The sequence below is a fragment of the Gekko japonicus genome, unplaced genomic scaffold (genome assembly GCF_001447785.1).
Source record: "Gekko japonicus isolate JY-2015 unplaced genomic scaffold, Gekko_japonicus_V1.1 scaffold939, whole genome shotgun sequence".
Taxonomy (NCBI): Eukaryota; Metazoa; Chordata; class Lepidosauria; order Squamata; family Gekkonidae; genus Gekko; species Gekko japonicus.
In genome coordinates, this window is record NW_015174301.1 from 85,038 (window position 1) to 94,965 (window position 9,928).

Sequence of the window (9,928 nt, forward strand, 5' to 3'; positions counted from 1 at the left end):
GACGCCATTGAATTTCTGACAGTCGTGCCTGTTCAAATGACCGGAAGGCAAATGGGGCAGAATCACACCTGAATCAGAGAAGACGGGAAAGCCGTGTCTGCCATACAGTTGTGCAGACACACCCACAACCTTGACCACTGGGGATAAAGATGGTAACAAAAGATAGATTCCAGTGGGTAGCCCTGTTGGTCTGAAGCCGCAGAACAAAGTTTGAGTCCAGTGGCACCTTTAAGACTAACAAAGTTTTATTCTGGGTGCAAGCCTCCGTGTGCAGGCACACTTCTTCAGATACATTGAAACAGAAGTCACCAAGCATCACATCTAGGGCAGGAGTGTCAAACATGCGGCCCGGGGGCCGGATCATGCCCCCCCCCCGGAGGGCTTCTATCAACCCCGCAGTGGAACTGGCTGTCTTCTGCTTCTTCTTCCAGTTCTGCTGCTGCTGCTGCGTCATCATAGGTTTGCAGCTGACAGATACACACCTGAACAGCACACTCAGGATTGCAACAGCACAGACATTTTGATTGCAAGAATTCAAAGCGAGAGGTGTCAGTTATCAGACACAGTTAAACAAACAAAATATCTGAAGAGTGCTAGTGTTTTAAGCATGTTTTTATTTTAAGTTTTAAAAAAACCTTTCTGTTTGTGTCCTTTATAAAGTTTATATCTCCGCTACCTGGCATTCCATTTTATGGCACACAAATGGGTTTGACACCCCTGATCAAGGGCAACCAATACATAATGGTTGGTGATTTCTGTTTCAGTGTATTTGAAGAAGTGTGCCTGCACACGGAAGCTTATACCCAGAATAAAATGTGTTGGGTCTGAAAGGCTTTACAATGTATGAATCATACAACTGTGAAGCTTTGACTTCAGCCCTTTTGGGATAACTTTTTTTCTAGAATAAGGGATGTTGCTTCTCAAGCTATAAGAGTTAGAAAACTCATGAGTATGCAGCTTTTTGTTGCTTGAGGAACTCCATACTTTGCATTGACTGGCACAATTTTTGGTCAGAAGAAGACGCGTCGTCAAAACGGCAGCACCAATCCGGAGACCACCGTCCCGCCTTTCCGCTTCTGTTTCTATTGTATTATCTCTTCTAATAATCACATTCAGAAATTTATGTTTTGTATAACATCTTTGAGGAGCTGTGGTGGCTCAAGTGGTTAAGACGCTAACTGCAGGCTGTGGAAGGTCGGTAGTTCAGCAGTTCAAGACCCGAGTTGCCGCATGACAGAGTGAGCTCCCGTCTCTAGTTCCAGCTCCTGCCAACCTAGCAGTCCGAAAGCAAGAAACAGCAAGTAGATAAATAGGTACCACTTCGGTGGGAAGGTAACAGCGTTCCGTGCACCTTGGTGTTTAGTCATGCCGGCCACATGACCACGGAAACGTCTTCGGACAGCGCTGGCTCTTCGGCTTTGAAACGGAGATGAGCACCGCAACCCTAGAGTCGGATTCGACTGGCTTTCGAGCAAGGGAACCTTTACCTTTACCTTTATAACATCTTTAGATAAATAATTGTGAATGCTTCTTCATCACAGTTGCATGATTCATACATTGTAAGTTCTCTGGACTGTGACCATCTCATTGTTTTGTTGCTGTTGGTCTGAAAGGCGCCACTGGACTCAAACTTGGTCTGACTGTAACAAAAGTCAGTTTTGCCCCCACAGGATGAGAAGACTCCCCCCCATCATAATCTGTGAATTTGCTCTTTGGCATTTGTCCTTTGGAGTCTAGGAATCCTCACGGGATGACCCCTGGCTCCCCCCCCAGCACCCGCTGGACATTATCTGTCACCAGTGTTCCCTCTAAGCTGTGGAGTCTTGTGAGCAAAAATTCTACTTTGTGAGCTACTGGCATTAAAGTTGTGAGTGAGAGATTTGGCTGCTGCATAAATTAGTTTGCTCTGGAGCCACATCCTTCCTGAGCTGAGACAAAAAGGTGTGAGCCGGAGGCTAAAACACTGTGAGCTAGCTCACACTAACTCAGCTTAGAGGGAACACTGTCCCCTACCCCCATTGCCATTCCAGAGGCAAGAGGAGAAAGTGTCTGGTCAGCTGCAGGATGGTCCCGGTTACGGGTGGGCTTTGTCCAACTGCCCTCACCGCTTTCTCCAGAGCAGCCCTCTATGGAAACGAGTTGCTCATCCATGTGTATTTCTGGCAGAGACCGGCGGCCGGAGAACTTGGCCTGTTTTTATGCCGCCACAATGAGTCGGCCAAACTACTCTGTACTCCAGGTGACAACAGCGGTGGGTGAAGAGGATGCAGGTCTGTAAAATAATTACCAAATCAACCATTCTGTACTTTATGGCATGGCTGCCCCCCCTGTGCTGGTGTGACTCAAAGTGCCCACATGCAACCTGTGTATTTCCTTGAAACAGGCTACATAGAGCCTCGGACTCTGTCCCCTGTTGTTGGGCCTCCGGAGGAACTGGTTGGCCACCGTGTGAGGCAGGATGCTGGACTAGATGGACCCTCACTGGTCTGATCCAGCAGGGCTCTTCTTAGGTTCTTATCAGGGGAGGGCCTCGGCCTCTCTGCCCTGTGGTTGGCCCTCCAGAGGAACTGGTTGGCCCCTGTGTGAGACAGGATGCTGGACTAGGTGGACCACTGGTCTGATCCAGCAGAGCTCATCTTAGGTTCTTATCAGGGGAAGGCCTCCGCCTCTCTGCCCTGTGGTTGGCCCTCCAGAGGAACTGGTTGGCTAATGTGTGAGGCAGGATGCTGGACTAGGTGGACCACTGGTCTGATCCAGCAGAGCTCGTCTTAGGTTCTTATCAGGGGAAGGCCTCCGCCTCTATGCCCTGTGGTTGGCCCTCCAGAGGAAGTGGTTGGCCACTGTGTGAGGCAGGATGCTGGACGAGATGGACCACTGGTCTGATCCAGCAGGGCTCTTTTGATGCTCTTATGAAGGCCTTAGGCTCTCTTCCCTGTTGTTGGCCTACAGAGGAACTGGTTGGGCACTTTGTGAGACAGGATGCTGGACTGGATGGACCATTGGTCTGATCCAGCAGGGCTCTTCTTAGTTTCTTATCAGGAGAAGGCCTCGGCCTCTATGCCCTGTGGTTGACCCTCCAGAGGAAGTGGTTGGCCAATGTGTGAATCAATATACAGTGAATTGCTGCAATAGTTCATACAGTTGAATAGATAGAGACTATAATGCTGTTAAGCTTCCATGCCGTTTTTACAACAGGTAGACATCATCGAGACACTGAAGTGCCGTCAAGATGAACAGAAGAACGGACGAACTTCTCGAGTTTTACCGTTCGTTTCGAGGCATATCTTTATCAAACTGATCTCAATTTTCCAGTGTTCTTTTTACAGTACAATCCACCACTAAGGTATTCATAAACTCAGAATGGCTTCCCACAGCTCTATTGCTAACAATTGTTTCCTTACTGTAAAAAGAACACTGGAAAATTGAGATCAGTTTGATAAAGATATGCCTCGAAACGAACGGTAAAACTCGAGAAGTTCGTCCGTTCTTCTGTTCATCTTGACGGCACTTCAGTGTCTCGATGATGTCCACCTGTTGAAAAAACAAGAATTAAAACGGCATGGAAGCTTAACAGCATTATAGTCTCTATCTATTCAACTGTATGAACTATTGCAGCAATTCACTGTATATTGATTCTATTTTGATTGCTGTGCCCTTTGTTGTTGTTCGCTTTGGCCAATGTGTGAGGCAGGATGCTGGACTAGGTGGACCACTGGTCTGATCCAGCAGGGCTTGTCAAAAGTTCTTATGAAGGCCTCTGCCTCTATGCCCTGTTGTTTGGTGTCCAGAATTGGCGACTGTGTGAGACAGGATGGACCACTGGTCTGATCCAGCAGGGCTCTTCGGATGTTCTTATGAAGGCTTCAGCCTCTCTGCCCTGTTGGTGGCCTACAGAGGAACTGGTTGGTCACTTTGTGAGACAGGATGCTGGACTGGATGGACCATTGGTCTGATCCAGCAGGGCTCTTCTTAGGTTCTTATCAGGGGAAGGCCTCAGCCTCTTTGCCCTGTTGTTGGTCATTCAGAGGAAGTGGTTGGCCACTGTGTGAGACAGGATGCTGGACTAGATGGACCACTGGTCTGATCCAGCAGGACTCTTCTTAGGTTCTTATCAGGGGAAGGCCTCAGCCTCTCTGCCCTGTTGCTGGCCATTCAGAGGAAGTGGTTGGCTGCCGTGTGAGACAGGATGCTAGACTAGGTGGACCACAGGTCTGATCCAGCAGAGCTCTTCTGATGTTCATATGAAGGCCTCAGCTTCCCTGCCCTGTTTTTGGATGTCCAGAGGAACTGGTTGGCTACTGTGCGAGACAGGTTGCTGGACTAGATGGACTACTGGACTGGTCCTGCAGGGCTCTTCTGATGTTCTCCATCAGGGGCATTTGGGGTTGAGAAAACGGTGCCAGGAGGAATCCCATTTGGGTCCCTATCCTATCAGGTAGCTATTCAGCAATAACAACTTCCTTGGGAGAACCAATCATGGACAATGCGGTCCAAGTATCCCTCCCACTTTTTGAGCCTCTTGTGTTTGATGCTGCTTTTCTCCTCTCCTTACAAATCCTGTTCTCTTTTGTGTTTTATTTTGTGTTGTGAAAGACCACAATACCAACGAAGACATTTATTGCGAAGCCTTGGCGGAAACTCTACATCACGTTGCCCTGCCCGTGACAGTGGGATTTTATGCCCCATGGGGGCGAAACAAGAGAGGCCTCTTAAACAAAGTCGAAGGTAAGCACGGTCAGGGCTATTTTGGGGCAGGAACGCACAGGAACGGTGTTCCGGCTGGCTTCATAATTGGCCACACCCACTGCACCCAAGGGAAGGGAAGGCAGTTTAAACTGCCTCCCCTCCCCTCCAAGGGCCGGCTTACCCGGGCTCCTCACAGCCACGGGGCATCCAGGCAAGCTTTTAAAGGGGGGGGGGCTTGCCCAGGCATGGGGTGTGGCCTATTATGCTAATGGGCTGTACGGTCAGGGGTGTGTCCTAATATGCTAATGAGTTCCTGCTGGGCTTTTTCTACAAAAAAAAGCCCTGAGCACGGTCATTGCTCACGATAATCGTCCAGCGATGCAGGGGGGACATCTTGATTCTGTTTCCCATTTGGGTTTTGACAGATGAAGGCGTGACCCCGCTATCGTCGTGAGCCTTGCAATGCAATCTGGGTGATCCTTGCGAGAGACTGATCTCGGACGTTAACACGGCAACAAGCAAGCCGTAGCCGGAGGGAAAAGGACCTCCCGTTCCAGAGTTCTCAGTTCAGAAAAGCCCCTTAACCCTTCATACAAGTAAAATGGAGGAAATACATTGTGCAACTGAGGCCTGATATCCAGCGGGCAAAGGGCTCGACTGATCGCTAGGTTGCTTTGCCATGTCTTACGGCTTTATCAGGCCGCTTTCTCTTAGTGATGGAGCTCAACCCAGCTCTGGCAAGATTCAAAATGACACAAAGTCTACAAGTATGTTCCGAATAGCTGGGAATCAGATCTCCCACTATTTAACCAGGGGTCATTTAGTAGACAACGAGGTGCAGGAGCTCATTAGCATAACTAATTTGCATGTGCCACACCCCCTGACATCACCGGAAGTGTGTCAGAAGGCAACACCCACCACGCCCCGTGGAGGGTTTTGGGTTGCCGGGGAGTGGGGGGGGGGGGCGGGGAGAACGTGCAGATCTGCCCTCACAGAGGACAGAGGAGGGAGAGCTTGTACCTGAAGGAGGGAGGAGGGAGAGCTTGTACCTGAGAGCTTGTACCTGAACTTACCTGGTTGTTTTTTGCTCCTCGTGGCCGGACTGAGGGCTGCTGGGAACAGGTGGCAGGGCTGGTTACATGTGCCCGCCCCCTGGGCTCCTTACTGCCGGAGCGCCGCTCCTGTGCGCTCCCGCAGGAAATGACCCCCGATAACAACTAATCCCCAGACGACAGGGATCCATTCCCCTAGAGAAAATGGCCACTCTGCAAGGCGGACTCTCTGGCATGATACCCCCCAACTGAAGTCCCGGTCCTCCCCAAACCCTGCCCTCCTCAGGCCCCACCCACCAAATCCCCAGCTCTTTCCTGACCCAGAGCTTGGAACCCTAATGGGTAACCTCTGTTTGTCTCTGGCCTTGAAGAGCCGACAGACTTGCCATAAATTGGGTGCTCCTTGATGGAACGTCTTTCCCCCACCACGAAAACTGCTGTTGAGTGCGTTGACCTTGATGACCTTCCCACAGGCCCAGGCCTGCTATTGGTCCAAACTGTACACTCAGGTCTATTTTTGGGCAGGAATGCAGAGGAACGGAGTTCCGGCTGGCTCCCAAGTTGGCCACGCCCAGCAGGAACTAATTAGCATAACAGGCCAGCTACAGAGGGAAGGCCTGGAGAGCAACCCCCCCCGCGACTCCGAAGCAGGCAGGCCGGAGGGGGGGGGCCTGGAAAGATCAGGGAGACATTTAAGGGCCAGCTTGCCAGGCATCCCGCAGCCGTGGGGCAACTGGGCAAGTCAAGGGAAGACATGGGGGTGTGTCCTAATATGCTAACGAACTGTGCTGTTGGGGTATGTGGCCTATTATGCCAACGAGTTTCTGCTTTTGGGTGTGGCCTGTTATGCTAATGAGTTCCTGCTGGGCTTTTTCTACAAAAAGAGCCCTGTATTACAATTCGTGATGATTTGAATCGATGCGAGAACGCAAGGACTCGAGTCCTAAGCGGTGCTTCTGCTTGCCCTGAACGGGCAGGGGCTGTGGAGCAGGTTCTCCTTGTAGCCAGCTGCTTCCAGCCATGCCAGGTCAGACCCTTTCCATGAGCGAAAGAGTGCCCGGCGCCACGGAAGCGTGCCTTGTGGGGAAAGACGGCCCCCTGCGTCAGACGAAATGCAGAACTAACGGAAACACGACTTGGGTTCCCGAGTCAACTCACCATGAAAAAGTCCTGCCAGACCGGTTGTAGGTGGGAAATCCTGTAAACCCGTCTGACTGTAATAAAGGAGGGTGTAAAATCCATTCTGGCAGGTCATCCGTTTCGGTCACAACGTCCCATCCCATTTTATAGCCGACAACCGTCACACCACATTCCTGGAGTTTGAATCTCCGTGCCTTGCCTTCTGTTCCCAGGTGCCTTGACCAGGAGAAGTGAAGAAAGAAAGGATGGCAAAGGTGGCGGAGGAAGTGGGACTTCTCTGCTCTCCCTCGTCTGGCGCGTCATTTTTTATCTCCCCGTCTTCGATTCCCTATCGTCCGAGAGAGTCCGATACATCTTCATCAGCTTCGACGCCTGGGAATACGTTGGGAGTGACCATACCTGGGCCGGCCTTGTTACGACACTGCTGGATGAAATTGAAGAGAAGAATAAAACTCTCTTCAGTGTCGTTAGGGCCTTCGGTGGGGAACCCACCGAAGGGCCCATCCCACGGGGAAAGAGATGGGTTCCTAAAGGATGGAGTAAGATCTTCCTTTGGGGTTTCTCAGGTGTTTTTATCGGCTTAACTCTGTGTACTCTGCTGATGAGGGAGATTGCGGAGAACGAGTTATGGAAGAGCATGGGGTACATGACCCTAGTAGTGTCAGCAGCCGTATCTAGTCTTCCTTTCGTAGTGGTCATGAAGAATGTTCTTTTCACGATGAGAATGAAGCTTCAGAAGGACATGAACAGGAAGGATCTCAGTGCGCAGCTGGGCTTCATGCACTCTGTGAAGGAAGAGGTCAAAGCCACCATCCACTTCCTCCGCCTCATGGCACTCAGAGAGGACAGAGAGATCCGGGTGGTCTTGAAGATCACCAGCTTGGACTTATGCACTCCAGACAAGGTGGTGGCAGTCCTGGACGCCATCAATATCCTTCTTTGTGACCCAAACGCTCCCTTTATCTCCATCCTGGCTGCCGACCCAAGCATCCTAGTGGAATGCATTCAATGGTCAAGCAATACCTGCAGCAACGGCTACTTGTACTTGGACCGCATCATTTCCTTGCCCTTCTCTCTGCCGCGGATGAGTCCGATGGCCAAGTCACAGTTACTTGAAAAGATTTTGGAGGGTTTCACTGTAAATCCAGGTAAAGGATATCACGCAGAAAGTGGGAAGAAGAACACAACAAAGGAAACTGAGCAAAAATTAACAACAAAGGAAATTAAGCAAATCAGTCACTACCTACGCCATGAGAATTTTGATGCCTACTTCCCGGGGAACTCTGTCCAGATGAAGAGGGTCGTGAACACTGTGCTGACCGTGTGGACCATGATCAAAATGGGATTTCGACCCAAAGGAGGACACCAAAGGAATGGAACAGATGAGAGAGAGAGAATCGAAGAGATGATCGATTGGGTTGTCCTTGCCAATTGTTGGCCTTGCCGTCTGAGCTGGATTTTGCAATGCGTGGAGGATGATCAGCAGCGAAGTATACTTGAGGAAAGCCAAAGAAGGGCCTGCCAGGACAGTGTGGGAAATGCAGAAGGACACCCACAGGGGAGAATCTCAGAGAGGAACGGCAGGGGATTACTGGACGTTTATGAGGCCAACGCTTGGGATCTGGACAGGATGAAGTACAACCTCAGGAAGCTTTTGGAACTTGATGGAGACCCTGACCTTTTCCGAACCTTCTTGCAGAAGAGCCATTTTACAGTCGGGCGGGCCAGGTATTTTTCTGACCTCCTCCTCAATTTGGACTTCTCCTTAAAACGGCGCTTTGAATTGCTGCGTGGTCTCAGCAGGATCGCCAGGGCAAACAAAGACCACGATGGGTCTCCACCTGCTGAGGAATACTGATGTGTGTGGATAAGGGGAGGGAGAACTCTTTTCTCGGTCGCCGTGTGGGTCCAGGTCTCGGAATGACGGCTTTCAGGGGGATGCAGCGTTTATTTGGCCTTCGGCAATTATGCCACTCTCACAGTAGTGGAATGGGCAAAAACGGGAACTGTTACAGAGAGCGGAAGGGGGGGGGAATAATTATGCAGAGAGAAAATAACCTGCTCATAAATGGACAGAAAAAGGTAACCAAATAAAGAAGTAAATGCATGACGAAACCCAGAACAACATCAGCACAAGGGTATTCTCTCTGGTTTGCATCACTGCTCCTGTTCTTGAAGACTCAAAATATATCCAGAGTAAAGGTAAAGGTAAAGGTCTCCCTTGCTCGAAAGCCAGTCGAAACCGACTCTAGGGTTGCGGTGCTCATCTCCGTTTCCAAGCCGAAGAGCCAGCGCTGTCCGAAGACGTCTCCGTGGTCATGTGGCCGGCATGACTAAAAACCAAGGCGCACGGAACGCTGTTCCCTTCCCACCAAAGTGGTACCTATTTATCTACTTGCAATTTCTTGCTTTCGAACTGCTAGGTTGGCAGGAGCTGGAACTAGAGACGGGAGCTCACTCTGTCATGCGGCACACTCGGGTCTCCAACTGCTGAACTACCGACCTTCCACAGCCTGCAGTTCAGCGTCTTAACCACTTGAGCCACCGCAGCTCCTATATCCAGAGTACCTTCATCAAATCCAGAGCCCAGGAGTATTACGATGTGACCATACCTGGGCTGGTTAGAGATGCCAACTGCAGGCTGGGAAATTCCTGCAGGTTTGGGGGTGGAGTCTGGGGAGGGCCGGGCCCTTAGAAAGGTATATATGCCATACAGTCCACCCTCCAGAGCAGCCATTTTCTCCAGGGGAACTGATCTCTGTCATCTGGAGACCAATTGAAATGTTGGGACCTACAGTGTTAGAAGAGTCAAACAACAAATATATACACTGCAAAAACCTTTTTTATAAGTTAAAGTGTTCTATATGTTCCATCTTATAAAGTGCATTGTGTATTATTCATAATATTCTAAAACAGGCATATACAGGGCTATTTTGGGGCAGGAACGCACAGGAACAGAGTTCCGGCTGGCTTCAAAGTTGGCCACGCCCACTACAGCCAAAACCTCTGCATGCGTGGCTACAGAGGGAAGGCCTGGAGAGTGACCCCCC